The following is a 16,354-nucleotide window of genomic DNA, read 5'->3' on the forward strand; positions in this document are numbered from 1 at the left end:
AGTGAAATAGCTAACGACTGAAGAAATCAGAGAAGAAAATAAACCATCTCTAAAAAACTAACTGTTATGTCCGACATTTTACGAGATAACTTGAATTCTTGTAAAGAATGCAAGATTAGAACTAATTTAAATCAAAAAACGGGTAAAAACAAGGTATTTGGTCATAAAATTAGAAGCGCGATAAGATCTTCGGAGGTGTTGGATTCCGGCATAGCTCGCGCTTCCATAGTTCGGGTCCGATGATAGATGCCTCAAAGCTGCCGCGCGCAGTCCTCTCCGAATTATCGCCCGCTCGGACACGGAACAAAAAATAGGAACTAGGTAATTCCAAAACGATGCGGGAGTCGGTGAACAAATTAATGGAACAACATAAGAATCGGAGCGATTGAGCTGGAAACATTCGATTCCTAGCTCTGCGATAAATTTTGAGCCACCGTGCGCGCATCCTGATTTTTAGCCAACGACCTGACCGTTAACACGGGGATTCGATTCAAGTCTTCGCTGGTTACCGCGCTGCCTAAAGCTCATTGAATGCATCTTAAACTGAAAAAAAACTTGTCCTGTTTGTATGATATCGATTGCTAAAGTACAAAAACCACGTTTCTTATTTGCGGTGTTTCAAAATGTCCACTTTTAACTTAATTTTTTCGAGGAGAAACAAGCCAACTTTATGGCGCGTTATTTTTACAGAACATTCTATTCATAGAGAAGGAAAATCAAGACAATTTTTGAGAAATTACGTCGACTTGTTTTTCAAGAAAAGCACAAAGTATGAAAGGAAACATGCGACGTCGCAAACAGAGTTACGTGGTTTCGCACTATAGCCATCGATATTGCAACTATACGTGTCCTAATGTACATCAGACTTCGATAGTCCATGAATCAATTTCTGGTTCTTAAGACATGTCTGCAAAAATATCTGGAGTATCACACCACGTTGCATGTAATCTTTCCGGTACTTGCAAAAAGATTTGACCGAGAAACTTTTTGAAGGAAGTTTAAAATAACGGACCGTGTGAATATCGCGAGTCAAATTGCGGAAGAACTTGCAATATTCTTTCGGAACGTACTTTTAGAGTTACTTCAAAGTGATTCTTGGTCAAAGTTCGTGTACAAGTACAACGACGTGATAAGATGCTCGGAGATTTTTGAAAAATCGCCCTGAATATAGAAATTATCCAGTTGACCACATTTAACAATTGGGAACCACAATATCTGGCTCACAATCAGTTAGAAACAACGTATGCACCATTATTTCCACTATGCTCATAACGTTGTTCCGCGGGTGAAGGAACGTAACTCCATTCCAATGTTGCAAAACTGACTCAAACAATTCAATTTTTTACTAGAATAAACCCATGTGCTTTTCATTGAAAATGTTTGTGACCTTTGCATAAGATCAGAGGAATAGTCAGCGAAATGTTCAGTTATAGATTCTCCAAGATTCTCCTGGTAAAAATGAGAGAAAATTTGGCAACATTGAAATGTAGTTACGTTCTTTCGCAAGGGGAACGACGATATACGTCTTAACGTTTGAGCCAGAAATTACTAATTGAAGTTACTAATTGCAATCGGACGTATTTCTGCCAAACGGAACTACGTGCATTATGACGAAGCCCTTATGCATACATTCTTATGGGTCTCAGGACTCATGCTTTGATGCACATAGTTCCATTGGGTAGAAATACGTCCAATTGGATTGCTTTTTGCAAAAAGGAACCACTAGCATTGCAATGTTGCTAAGATTGTGCAACTTCTTTGGTCTTGGAGGAAAAACCCGATTATCCCTTAATAGTTTCTATTTTACTCGCTAAAAACTGTAAATTTAAGAAAAAAATTACCATCTAAATTTCATAGTTTTTCACAATTTCCGCAATTTTATTGCAAAGAATGAAGTTGCACAATATTAGCATTATTGCAATGCTAGTGGTTCCTTTTTGCAAAATGCAATCCAATTGATCTATCGACTATCGAATCGTTTTCCAAAGTTCTGAAGAACCACGAACCACCCTAACTGATAGAAGTCTGGCTAAAGTCATAACAGTATTTAAAGGGCGGTTGGACAAGTTTATGTGAATGCTTAAGTAATGACACAAGAGTGCCTCTTGTAGGTGTTGCCATCGATTATATCATCAGGCTGGAATCTCCTGGAACCTGGCGTTTAAGTCCCGAACTCCCGCGGAACCTCAGCCGTGGTCTCAGGTTCATCCAGATGGAACAAGCGTTTGACCACTAAACTCCCGTGTAAGAAGATTCTTCTCAGTTCACGCTGAAACTTATCCTCTATCGCGCGGCTTGATGCTGGAACAGGGTTGTCAAATCCACTTCAAGCCATTCATTATATAGCAGTGCGACTTTTGCGGCGGTAAAGGGTGAAAATAAAATGAAAACCAGTCAAATACCATGTTAGAAGTTGATGAGTTGCGGCATTGAGTGGACGTGGACCCTATAAAGCTTGGACTGGGTGACCAATTGTGCTGAGTTCATCAAAAAGGAACCAAGTTTTTGGCCCTATTCCATAACAATGTATCTAAATTTCATTAGTGCATATGAGATAAAGGTTCTGTAAGAAGGTGAAAAACTTGGTTTCTTTCTGATAAACTCAGCCCAATTAAGCAAAGCAGAACATTTTTATCGTCTAAGTCCATCCTTCCAGAGCAAGGAGGGTGCAGGGGTCCCCCCCCCCGAAAAATGTCAAAAAAATAGCCCCTCCCAGATTGCATTTTAAGCAGCTTTAGCAAACGACTTGTGCATTATTGGAAGGTCAAAAATTGACAAATAATACCTCTTTTAGAGTAATTTTATTTCAGTGGGTGGAGTAGGTATTTATTTCAGCGGTGTTCGGTGACCTTTGGCTTGGTTCAATTTAGTTTTATAGTTCTATTTTGAAACCATTTCAGTAAATATTCAGGAGCACTTTTTTTCTTTCCCTCTATGGAAAGGAGAGGGGGGCGCCACCATGGTCCTCCCTGTATCCGATACTGGATCATACACCTAATCGTGCTCAGGCAGAGAAGAATGATCAACACCGGAAAAATGGTCATATCGATGAGATCTATGTTTGCCTTTTTCAGCAGAGTAAAATTTTAAAATTCCAGTATTGACTCTCCGTCAAAAACTCACGTTAGCAAATGAACATGGGCACACAACCTTCTTGTGAGCATGTCTTTTCTAAGTTTGCCAGTCACTATAATGATAGCAATAACACTCAGTAAAATGAAAGGTCTCTGGTCTCATTCAAAAGATTGAGCTTACGAAACTCTTAGCACTATGCAAGAAGACCACGACCTCAGAACTTAACTATGTGTTTAGTGACCACATAGTGGTCTCATTCAAACAGCATAATCTACATTGTATTCAAATGAGATTTTAGGAAACTCGTGTCGCACTTACAGTCCTTACGATCAAAATTAATCTGTTTCTTAATCCTCGAACATGATTACCATACTCTACTCTAAGTTCGTGAAAAATGTCCTTCCCCTGTCGATACTTAGATTTCTTTTTTAAGTTTTTCCTCTTTAATATTGCATCGATGAAAACTGCAAGACAATATATGAGCCTTCCTACCTCAATGGCACACCGAAATATCTTATTTTTATGAAACCAATTTATAGAAAATAATTACAACACACTTTTAAGTAAATTTAGAAAAAAAAAAAAAAAAAAAAAAACTTGGGCACTTTAAGATCTAATGAACCTTACTTGGAGGAAAAAAATTGTGTTTGCTTTTAAAAATAAGGAAAATAAATACTTTGAAAATGTTTTTGAAAACTCTATTTTTAAAAAAAAACTATGTTTTTGAAAACTCCATTTTTCAAAACACTATTACTGCGTAAAAAAAAAAAAAAAAATATTTAATAATTATTTTTACCTAAATTTCATTAAATACGTTCATAAAATATTTTAGAAATACTTCCAACCTAATTAAAATTAACTTTTCGGTTACTTAAAAATGATTGTAAAATTCTTTAGGAAAAATTGCTGTAAAACATAATCAAAACGCATTAATTTCACTATAACTTATCTCTTAAAACAACGTGGTTTTAGAGTGTTTTAGTCTATATCTCGTTGTAAAAAAAAAAAAAAAAAAACACTTTCTAGGTATGAAACCTTAAATCGTTTATAAAGATATTGTAAAGCATTATTGCGCTATCAGGGAGGAGAAAAGGCTGCTAAACGAGCAACTGCGAAAACGGCTTTGAGTATTATTGGGGAACATACAACTATTTCAGCACCCGAGAGGTTTCCTCTTATAGCTCATAAAGCAGCTGAGGGCGCATTCACAGTCGTCCCAATTTTAGAATTTAATTGTAACATAGGTGGATTGGAAAAAGCCCTGTTGATCAAGGATTCAACGATATTCATAGATCAATTCTTCTTGTTTGCCGATCAAATCTCCTTAATAGACCATAAAGTGCAAGACCACGCGAATTTCTTCCCTCTATGATGCGAGCGCGTTTGAATAAACCTAAGGGAAGAATCGCGACTGCTTGCAAGTTTATCCTGAAGGTAACAATATTACAGCCAGAGACAAGGGGCACTCCACTAGTATCTGGACAATGATGGAAGCTTTTACTTTCGGGACTTCAGCATTCTACTGTTGACTTACTTATATGGTCGATGTATAATAACGTGTTGGCAGTTTCGTTTTGCAAACAAGCCTAAGTTTGGGAAGCTTGTTTGGCTCATGACGTCAAGCGAAGCTTTCTCATTTTTAGTTCCTAATGGTGTAGCAGATTTGAATTGGAAAAGTGAAGGATGAAAATTTGTTAGGTTTTTCGTAAAACAGCATTGAAGGATGAGAATTTGTTAGGTTTTTCGTAAAACAGCATTTTGTTGGAAAAAATGAAAAAGTGTTGAATGGAGATACTGCGTCGTTACTTTGAACGGCAATGTGCCTCCATGAAATGCACCATGAAATGTTAGAATTCTATGGCGATTTTTATTACCCTTTCCATTTTGATGGGCCCTAGCGATTTGAAGCCCACATTACATTGCTTCTGATCCAGAATTTGCAAAAAATACAGTTTTAGCAGAGCTATTGATTATTAAATTGTCTGCAAATTTGTTGGCAGTAGATATATTGTAGATATTTGATATATGCCATTGTTTTTCTTCTTGTCATTTTAGGACATTAGTCCATCTTTCGGCAGATAAAATTAAAATGCCGCGACGCTTTCCTCGACAGTCGACACCCCTCCACCTAGAGCGTTACGCAATTAATGACCAGTCCCCATATTGTTTCTTTCGCTTCATGACTGAAAGCCTAAAATTTTAAGCAAAATGGCAGCGAAGCCTGTAACCGTGCGTAACTCAATTCCTGGCAGGCTGAAAACATGACGAGGGAGGACGGGGATGGGGGCGGGGGGTGGGGCTCGGGGGTCTCGAATGAGGGCGCACGGCATACGCACAGGGATATACGCGGCGCACCACGTCACGTCAGCTAGGCGGCTCACGTCGCGGACCACTGTGCATCCGCCTCAGATTACAACTCCTCGAAAGCGATCCGAGTCTGGAGCCCCTCTAAACACAGATTAAGAGACAAAGAAAACTCTTTGCGAGGCCTCGCGCCCTCCACCCCCGCCTCCCACTCGCGGGTCCTCACGGCCAAGGTTCGTGTTTTCAGACGAAACCCGAGCGGCCCGACAAGACTAAATCCCTAAGACTTTGAGCCTAAGCCCTGTTCACATGCAAATCGTTGACCGCTTAACCGGAACCATTCTCGCCCCGTCGTCCCGGGATTTTTCCGATCGGATATTGATTGGCACCCTGTTGCCGGCCTCCGACCTTTGGTCAACAATTCCAGATACGTATATCAAAATTGGACGTATTTATACCAAACAGACCTATGTGCAAGTGAGAAATATGGGGTGTGCTCGTTAGTTCTCTTTGCGTAAGAGTGAATGATAATAATAAAGCGCCAGTGACGTCAGCGACAACAAAGGAGCGCCGGCACGACGGGGAGATCGCTAGAGAGAGCCCTTAACTCATGAGCCCTGTCCACAAGGCTCTCTTGCCATGCCCGCGGCTCATGACTCCCGCATTCAGTTGGCACATAGGTCTCTTTGATAGAATGTAATATCCCGCTTTACCAATTCTACAAAAGGAATCACGTCCACTTTTACATTGCTTCTTAGGCAGCTTCGACGAGCACACCCCATATTTCTCACCTCCACATAGGTCTGTTTGGTAGAAATACGTCCAATTAAATCATAAGAGTGACGCGTAACGCGTAACCCCGGAGACGCGAAGCGCTTGGGATAGACCGCAAAGCGGTCAGGGGATGTACCCCCTAGTCTTGGTTTATGATAAAAAATTATAAGAGTATATAACGCGAAACGTATAATAACTGTCCGCGAGGCGATCAGGTAGTGTAGTCTCCTAATTTCTAAAAAAGAATTTAATAATTTGTTCATAACAAACGTGACGCTTTAAGGGGCTATTCAAAAATCATGAAGGAAAAAAATTTCTAAATTACAATCTTTTAATTTTTCCGCGTCCGTTCCTTTGATGATAAACATTCAAGAGAGTTTTTCTCTTTTTGGTTTTTAATCAAAGCCTGTTTAATAATCATAGATCTTATCGAAGATGGTCTAAGCCTGCGTTATGGGTGCATTACAGAACATAGCGGCGGGGGGTAACGCTACACCTTATCGCGCTACGCTAAGCTAAATTGCTACTGCTTAGCGTAACGCTAGAATAGACAGGTAGAACCGATTTCTAGCAAATCTAAAGTAAAAAATCGACGCAACTTGGTGATTTTTCATCACAAGACGCTAATTTGTCGAGGAATGGGTCAAGCAAAGCGTTACGTGTTATCGGAGGTTAACGCTACTTTTCGTCTAATGATGATTGATGAGCAACTTTTTGAGCATAAAATGAAATAAAATTAGTCAAATGATTATGGAAAATGTCGGAGTTGCCACTTTTGGAATGTGCTGATGAAAGTTTCTCTATTATTCCAACGATTTGAAGATTCAAGAGGTCAATCATGGCGGCTGGGGATAACATAATCCTTCGAATGGTCTCTAATCGATAGAAGTAGAGATTCCTTGATTTTTCCTAATTTTCCTTGAAATTGTTCATTCCTGGTGAGCTCCGGTTTTTCCCAGTATTTGATACCATGCTTTTTCACCATAGGGAAGATAGCAGTGCAGGGTCTTTACAACATAATGTCTCGGGCAACAAACGCAGCGAAGACTATAGATTTGGCAATAATCGAGGCGAATGCGAAGCCCTTGCGAGGGAGGGCGCCGCGACGCTACACCGCCGGTGGGCATACTGTTGTGAGAGCGCCGCGCCGCAACCACTTAATCTTCAACCCCTTGAAGACGCGGCGGATTCCCCCGCAGTGGGATTCGCTTTGCAGCACTGCCACATCAAAGCCCGAGCCCGGGGACCGGTGCCTGGGAACACTGGTCGCGCACCTTCCACCGATGACGTCACTATTTCGCGGGAAAATCAACTTCAACATTGCCGATTTTCCCGCACGGAACGTCCACTTCAGATTGCAATCGCATGCGGAAACTTTCGCAGAGCTGCCTTCGCCTTTCAAAGCTCATTAGTGATGCTTTGTGCCCCGGAGGCGAGGGATACGGTCACTTTCGGTGCTCGCAAATCTCATGATACACGAACCAGGGACACCCCCCGAAGCGCGAAGCAACTATTCGAACACCCGAGTGTTGCACGGTATCATTCGAAATTGAAGGCGAACTGAACGCAACGACTCGCTAGACCAATGGGCCACTATACACGAACCAGGGACATCCCCGAAGCGCGAGGCAACTAATCGAACACCCGAGTGTTGCACAGTATCACCCGAAATTGAAGGCGAACTTAAAACGACTCGCTAGGCACATGGACCGCTAGACAAGGTCTGAAGTAGGGAAAAACGTAGCATGTTTTCTCTTCAAAATCTAACGCAGAAAACAATGTACACAACGGAGAGTTTCATATCAACTCCTGAACAAGATAATGACAAGTTTTTTAAACACAGATCAAATGAAAGTTTGATCGAACAAATGATGCCATTTGACCATTTTTAATGAAAAAACACTGATATCTTGTCCAGGAGTTGATTTTTAGACTTCCCGATGTGTGATTACTTTTTTTGTCGAACTTTAAAGAGAAAACACGTAGAGATATGTTTTAATTCATAACTTGTCTGAATGTCTCGACCCTTGAAAATGTTTGGAAGCTGGAACTCTGATTTTCCGTGGCACCCGGTAATATGTTAGCGAACATTTTTTTTATTTTTTTTTTTATTTTATTTTAAAATTTTTTTAAAATTTTTTTATCACACGTTGCGTCACAGAGCTCAAAAAATTCAGGGGGAGGTTTTTCCACCGTTATGTCTATACTTACTGGGTTTATTTAGGTTTTTCTCTCTTTGCGATTAGATCAATCATTTTCGGACCATTGTAAAATTCACGCCTTGACACAACATCGCAAGTTATTTTTTGTCATTTTCTTGCTGACAGACCCCTTCCACTTCCCTGCCTTGAGAATTTGAGTCTCCCCTGCGAATATTCAAGCGTCGTACGATGGGAACAACGCGTTTAACAAGATCTCAAAACCACTTCAAAACTACAGGATTCGCGGGACAAAGCGCCGACTTTCCAGCGCGCCAACAGGAGATGAAATCAGCCCGGGGCATAACCGCGCTATCAAATAGAAAAAGTCATTAAAGTATTAAAATATAAAGGACAGCTGAGCCAGCGCGACCAAGGCTAATGACTCCCTCGGCTCCAGGATCCGTCTCAATAAGCCTCGATCAAAGAAAAGTCCTCTCCCAACCGATGCAAGGCCTCAAAAGTGGCAGATAATGAAAAAAAAGGGGAAAAATCAAAGGCAAAATTAAATCTCTCGCAGCTGAAAGCTTTGACCGAGATGCTTTTACGGAAGAAAATGCATTTCTCCAGTCCAAAGGAACGCTCGCGGAGCGCTCGCCGGAGTCAAAGGGACGGGTAACCTAATATCCGTCTAGACTCCTGCGCCGAGAATCCCGCTGCACCCAGTCCTACGAAATTTATTAACGAGACGGGATCCTCGGAAATAAATACGCAACTGAACGTCTGTCATAGATTCTGACTGCAAGTGACGCACCCGGAGCTTTCTTTAACATGGTTGATTTAGACGAGAGGGGGGGGGGGAGGAAGAGAAAGCACGGCTTTCCTCCCACTCGTCCGTCGTGAATAATATGACTTTTCCTCTTGAAGTGGGAAATGACGTCAGACGCGGACAGACTCTCACGCCCGACGCGGACATAAACGACAAAACGGTTTAGCGCTGCGCGAAGGATTTTGGAAAAAGACGAGGAAAACCTGCGATAAGAAAAATCGGATTACTTACAACAAAGCATACTGTTGTTTTGGCACTCTCTTGGAGGTGAGGAAGATACTGGTTGCATCGAGTGGGTGACTTATACGCTAAGTAAAATTTTTGCGAGAAGAACGCTGGAAAAAAACACATTGGATCTAGAGTCCAGACTCTTAAAAACATCGACAGGAAAAAATACTCTTGATTCAATCAGATTTAAGCGTAAATCAAGAACCAAGCATCTTAATTTGAGCGGATTTCCTTTTGATTTAAGCTTAAATCTAATTGAATCAAGAGTCCTTTTTCTTGTCAATGTTTTCAAGAGTCTGGACTCTAGATCCAATGTGTTTTTTTAACAAGTGAAACATTAAGAAATGACCCGAACTGTATGTAACAAGGTGGTGAAATGGTGCTGGGTCCATATCGTCCACGGGGGAAACCAAGCCAAAAAGTTCCAAATTTCAATTAGAGTTCCCCCTCAGTCTTGTACTAGTATTCATTAGAGCTCGAAAATTTGTTTGACTCTGATTAAAACGGTCAAAACGGTCAAAAATTAAAAGTAAAATGACATCATCGCCACGAGCAAAAAATGAGGACCAAAAGTCGCCGTTATCTGTCATAAAATATTGAACGTAACCCCCCAGAAGTAGAGGAAGACCTAGTCTCATAAAATGGGAAAAAATAAGAAAAAAAAAAACAAAGAAAAAAGACGGAAAACCAGCGATAGAGCGAACCAAGATACGCGTTTTCTATACTTCCATCATTATTACACGGTCTAATGCAAAACTTTTTCCCCGAAAAAAATAATATCGAACGACTCTAAAACCAATTCCATCACAATACCACGACAGAAGCCATAAAATAAAATCAAGTCCTAAACCTGTCGCCTTCTTGATCCCAGTTAATAGTTTCTGACAGAAAAGCCGTGAGTCAATCCCAGAACCTGCTGATGTGAATTCGGTCTGAACTAAAATTGTAAGTCAAATTTCTTCCTACCCGTCAGGCACGAGTTTCCTAACCGTCACAAATGCGAACGACTCGGAGGAACAAAGCGACTCGTTAGGTCACCCAAGTTGATTCCGATGTTATCGGTGGTCATCATGCATCAGACCGCGCCACATCGGAGTTCGTAAACGGTGTGGTCGGAGCGAGCTCCCCCCCCCCCCTCTCCGTGGCAAAAATGGGGGTCCATGGACCTCGTTACCAGTCTAGGATCGTTCCCGAAATAGGTGGGTCCGGCAATAATTTTCATACTAATGAGCCCATTTTACATACGAGTAGCGTTTTGGAAATTCCTGATTAGGTAAGCGTGCATGATAGTTATTGTCTTCTGCCTCTGCTCTTTCTTAGGTCCTCTCTCGCAGCTCTCCGAACTTCATGGTGTTCTTCCATGCTACCGAGAAGCTATAAGCCTTTATAAGTAGGAAAAATTGTTGGATAACAGACATGTTTTCCTGTATCTTTGATATCTGCGTAGAAAAAAAGTCACGGATGACAACATTTCTGCGCGGACGAATGCGCAGATCTTGACCATCCTTCTGAAGGCGGAATCACCGAATTGGTGATGCTTTGACAAAAAATAATAGCAACACATTTGAACCATCGAACACTGACGAGCGCGCCGTTCTCGGTGGAAAAATTAAAACAAGATCTTATGTTACTAGGGTGTGGCTGTGAGAGCCCTACATTGAAGTTTACAAAATGATAAAATTTTACGATCCTTTATGTTTTGATGCGTAAATTTAATTGGAATTCAGAATTTTTCTCCTGGCTGGAGCAATGACGCTTTATTGGACTCCAAAGCATCCACAGGCTACCAGCCATGGGAAGGTTTAAAAAAAAAAAAAAAAAAAAAAAAAAAAAAAAAAACCCTAGAGCTCCCTTCCTCCCCCCTTCCCCTGTTTGACGTGTCTGAATCTGGCTATGCGCTGCAACGTAAACCTGATGGGTGAAAGAGGAGGTACAACCTTTTAATTATATCGAAAAACATTTCACCAACTTTCAACCTAGCTATGACAGCTGGACGGAATGTGGTGTGCACTTGAGAATATTTTGGGAGCTGTGAGAGATGTTTTCCAAAATTAAAAAGAAAGTTAAAGTGCATGTAATCACCTTTAAATTATGTAATACAAAGTTTGTAGATGCTACCGTTCCACCGCACCGTTCTGAGCGCTTTCAACATGGGGCAAGTTTTTACACGATGTCAGCGAAGTATTTTCAAGCTCGGTGCTTAGAACTGCTTCATCAGATGAAAAAAATCTTTATAATTTTTATTATTCTGCATTATCAGGCTATACGAACTATGAGAAAATGTCTCAAATTTAAATTTGGTGGGGGATTTTTTAGTCCCATGAGAAAAGGCTGATGTCGCGCTACATAGGTGCAATAAAATACGGTCAGTTAAGTTGACTAGATATACTTGTTGTCATGATATTCTTAGAGTTTTAGTAAGACATTAAGCATGAGTTATTGTACCCTATTTTATTTTTAAAAAATCGGTAAGTAGAGCTTGATTTCATGTCGAAAAGTATGAAAAACCATATTATATACGGAGGGCATACGTCCTTAGGTTTTAATTTTTTCCCCCTAATTAAGAAATTTTTGACGTACATAATCCTAAAATGAAGATAGATATCCAAAAAATTCACGCTCCAAGTGTTCATATACCTGATTTGCAATTAGAAACTACAATTTCTGGCTCCTTTGTAAAAGCTTTTTATGGAAACTAATTGCCCATATGTTGCTCCTAAGATGAGCTGGAAATAGTACTTCCTATTGGCAAATGTAGTCCAATTGTATTCACGTTGTTTTAATCACAGTACAAACCACCTGACAAGGCCTCATGTCGGAGTGCACTGCCATTGAGTGCATGAGGGCAGACCAATTATTGGGATAAAATTGCGGACAGTTTCGGAGGAAAACAGTACCTACTTAACTGATGGCAAAAATTGTTTGATTTACCTCGTTTCAAGATATTTGCATTAATGTTCGTCCAGCCCTCATACTCCCCAACCTTACGTGCTATCGTCCTAAACGGAGACAACCATCATCACAACTTTCGTCGTAGGAAAAAACAGAAGTCCCACACTCAAGCCTGAAATACCTTTAATGGGCCTTTTTGATAAACGGAAACGATGAAAAAAGGACTTCGCAGGTAAAAACAAAACTAATATTCATTATAAAGTAACTCTCATGCAAAATATGGTATTGGAACCGCGAAACCGTGCAACATCCGGAAGTCTGTTGAAAGACCACGAAAAATTAACATGCCAAACTTGCATTCTCAATCGTAGAAAGAGATGTCTATTACATAACTGCCGAAAGCCTTCGAAATAATGTGCTTGAAAAACAAAGTTGTCGGACTTAATCCATACTTCAAAAGATAAAACAAACGATTGAGTAAAAATAAAACTGCTTCGCGGTAAGTACGAAACGAGCTCCTATCCACGGCATTGTAATAGTACACGATTCAATGAATCTCAGCTCTCCTGAAAAGTATTTAGTATCAGAGCAAGTAGTTTCTGGGACGATGAACCTTTGATACCGCCAGTTGCCGATTACCTTACGTATACGGTGTGCCATTTTAGGCGATTTAAGAGTTTCATTAAGCTATTGAATTCTCAGGTAATCTGTTCGATTCGTCGGCAGTCAAACTTTAAAAGCATGCACCTCGGTTTGCGATCCTACAGACTTCTTCATGCAATTTAATTTTTAAATGTAAAATTGCTCGACGTTATTTTGAAAATTTTATTGACTTTTTTTCTTTAAGTGAAGAATAGTCTGCGTAGAAATATCGAGCAATAGAGTGATTGTTCGTTCTCCCATGATAAAATAATATGAAAGCTGAGATTTAGAAACGCCGCAAGCGAGATACTCGTTTTTGCAGCTTTACCTAAGCTTAGATATGTTCGAGCGATTTAAATTAATTTTTACTCAAACTTTCTAGAACCTCTAACTATACTTAATATGCTATAAGTTTAGTGGACAGATTATTGAAACTATGTCGGCACGACAAGACAAGACAAAGTCTATCGTAACCATGCAGTATATTTCATTTCGATGTCTTATCGGGCTGCCTTAAACTGTCAATGATCGGCCCGCAGAGTACCTCCCCAAAGCGAAAAACATTCTATCCGTTATTTATCAATCAATTTTTTTGCCCTGTACTATTCTCTTCCGTGAGTTCTCACATTCCCATCTCTTGGTTTTGGCAACTCACGAGATCGCAGGGCTGCTGCATGTAATTAGGGGTGCCATTCGTGCCAAGTTGAATTATTTAATGTCCAGTGTTTGCAGCAGGATCTCATGCAAACATAATTTTGCGATCATCATTTTTTGCTTTACAAAGTTGTTGCTCATTCAAATTTACAAAATAATCTAGGACATGTACGTAACCGTGACTTTCACCAAACCTTTCGAACGATCCTTTCAAAAGCGGCGTCTTACGAGCATGGAACATGGTGAAAAATTAATCTTCTAAAGGGATCTAAAGGGATGGTTGAAGAATGGATTCCATTTTGAATTTCTTTGGCTGGACCATCGGTTTTAACTCCTGATCAGAGATGACATCCGTTTAAAGAATTGTTTGTGGTGTGAGGAGGCATTTTAAAGTCCTTCGCGTTAATTGTTTTACTATTTTAGTCGCCTTTTCCACTTGGTCTCCCGCTCTCATTATTTTTACTTTCTGACCCTCCCCTGGGACACAGCAAGAAACTGAAAAGCGTCTTTAAAAAAAAATGACAAACGCAGATTTTACCTTAAAGTTTGATGAACGATGATAACTAAGCCATAGTCAAAAACGTCAAGTCTCCGAATTAAAGACATCCAGTGCAGAACCAAATATCACTATTTTTTTGAAACACTGTATAATTTGAGCCAAACAATGTACAGAGAAGAAACACGATATTCAAATGATCACTGGGCACTTTTGGGGGGGAATTACTACGTACTGAAAACAGTTCGTGAGGTAAAAAACCTTTCAAATTTAAAATGACTCACGCCACAAACATATCATTCAATCGGCTCATGACAACCACAAGAAGGTATTCACTGACAACCGCGAAAAATCATCAACTCAAATCCAAGGCACATTTCTCACCAGTTTATCGCAAAAACAAATCACAAAAGTTAAAGTAGAAGCTATGATTTGAAAACAGTCGGCGACAAACCCGACATAAACAACCGAAAACTAACATCAAACCGCGAGATAACGATCTCTGGCAGAAAAAGGTTTCGAGGTTACCTTAAACCTCGTTTAAGAACTATTCAACACTGGGACCACAATAGTGGGTCGATATCAATGAGAATTTTTTTAATTTTTTTTTTTAAAAAAAGGAGGGGGCACTAAGAGTATTGCATAGAGGGTGTTGAAAAATCAACCCTCACACCAAAATTTGTTGTTGAAGGGGTGGCACGTCGTGACCGGGCCCCGAAAAAGGTTGCGAATCCCGGGAGCGATTTTCCCGCGAGTTACGAAAAAAGAACCGGGCTGGAATGGGCGCTCGCACGCGCCACACGCGACAGGAGATCGGAGCAGACTGAAGAAAGGGGTACTCGAGGAGGAAAACATCCCGAGCCCGACGCGCGACGACCCGGCGTCGCGGCGGAGATACCCGACGGATCCCGATCCGGCCCAGGTGCGGGCGGGGGGCGGGGGCGGTTATCCGGGTCGGGACCACGGGATTCTTTTCGGGTCCAGCGACGCAGCATCCAGCGCCCTATCAACTATCGATACTTCCCCATTTGAAGCTGTGGCGAAGGATCGTTCGTTGCGTTATCGATCATTTTCCATAGGTTTGAATGGCATATCGATCGATGTATCGCAAAGCTCGGCGGCTCCGGGTATCACGCGTCCCGACACATCGGGAATTCATACATCAACCCCTGCCCGCTGCGCCGCCGCCGCTCTTTTGTGTGCATTTGAGGATTTTAATAAATCACTTGATTGATTCTCGCACGCTCTCCTTCAATCAACTGACCGCGCATAATTTGATTAAGTGCTCAGTTCCTTCTGTTTTCGTTCGCCGCGTCGACGCGCCGTGGGGCGAGCGATGATGCAGGGATTTCCTATCGCCGTTTATTGCGCGGGCCATGGGAGTCACACCGGGCCTCCTTCTTCTCTAGGGTGCCCGTCTAAGAAGAGTATTCAGTGGCGTGGCGAGAATTGCGATGTATCGATTGCTATGCCATTCAAACCTATGTAAAAGGATCGATAAACAGGGTGTTCGCAGCGAACACCTTAATAATCGATTCTTTCCCATAGGTTTAAATGGCATAACAATCTATATATCGCAATTCACGCCACGCCACTGAGAGTATTATCATGTTTCAGCCGATCTCTGATAGGCTTGGGAAGCGTTCATAAAATTACAATGATGTCATTTGAGGGAGGCAGTTGGGGGCACTGCTTTCAGAAAGTTTCGATAAAAATTGTAGTACTTTAACAACATATCTACTTTCATATTTATTTACTTAGCCCACGTTGATAAAATGAACGGCTCCGTTAAGCTGCGTGACAAGGTGGGCTGGGTCAGTCCTTCGTAGAGAAACATCATAGAGAATTTTCTTAACTTTTCTCGAAAACATTATTTTATCAGGAGAAAAGAGGCAACGTTGAAATGCTCATACGGCGTCGAAACACAACATGGACCTTTTAAGCCTCATTATTTGATATACCCTGTTATTACGAATACTCTAAAGCGAATACGAATAATCACGCCAAACACAGTGCGGCCGGCGTTAAACGCATATTAGCGCCTGCAAGACTGTAGGAATACTTCTCGCATTGGGTCAATCGCAGTTCAGAAGGTCAATTGGCATGATACACATATTAGACTGTAGGAAAACTTTGCGAATTGCACACACAGCACGGTGCGCGCTAATCGTTGTAATTTCTTGGTGTCAAACCCACCACCTGCGATGCGGCGGACAAAGTATCCAACCAGTGTACAACGCGAGCATGCAATCCTCGAAGGATCCCGGAGATTTTCCTGATTTCCGTTAACTTTCCGTTTAGGACTAAGTGTCATCATTCTTG

The 16,354-nt window shown here is 41.1% G+C and overlaps 1 protein-coding gene across 3 annotated transcripts in view; it reads right to left on the reverse strand.

Moving 5' to 3' along the window:
• LOC109029680 (nephrin) overlaps positions 1–14,869 on the reverse strand; it is a 477,751-nt gene extending 462,882 nt beyond the window's left edge. For 2 of the 3 annotated variants that reach the window (XR_002008636.2, XM_019040258.2), the window contains exon 1: positions 14,075–14,868. The gene's annotated coding sequence lies outside the window, so the exon portion shown is untranslated. Of the gene's footprint in view, positions 1–14,074 lie in introns of all 3 variants that reach the window. The other variant, XM_019040260.2, reaches the window with a different exon arrangement.
• Positions 14,870–16,354: the final 1,485 nt, after the last annotated feature.

The sequence above is a fragment of the Bemisia tabaci genome, chromosome 2, assembly GCF_918797505.1.
Source record: "Bemisia tabaci chromosome 2, PGI_BMITA_v3".
In the NCBI taxonomy this organism is placed as follows: domain Eukaryota; kingdom Metazoa; phylum Arthropoda; class Insecta; order Hemiptera; family Aleyrodidae; genus Bemisia; species Bemisia tabaci.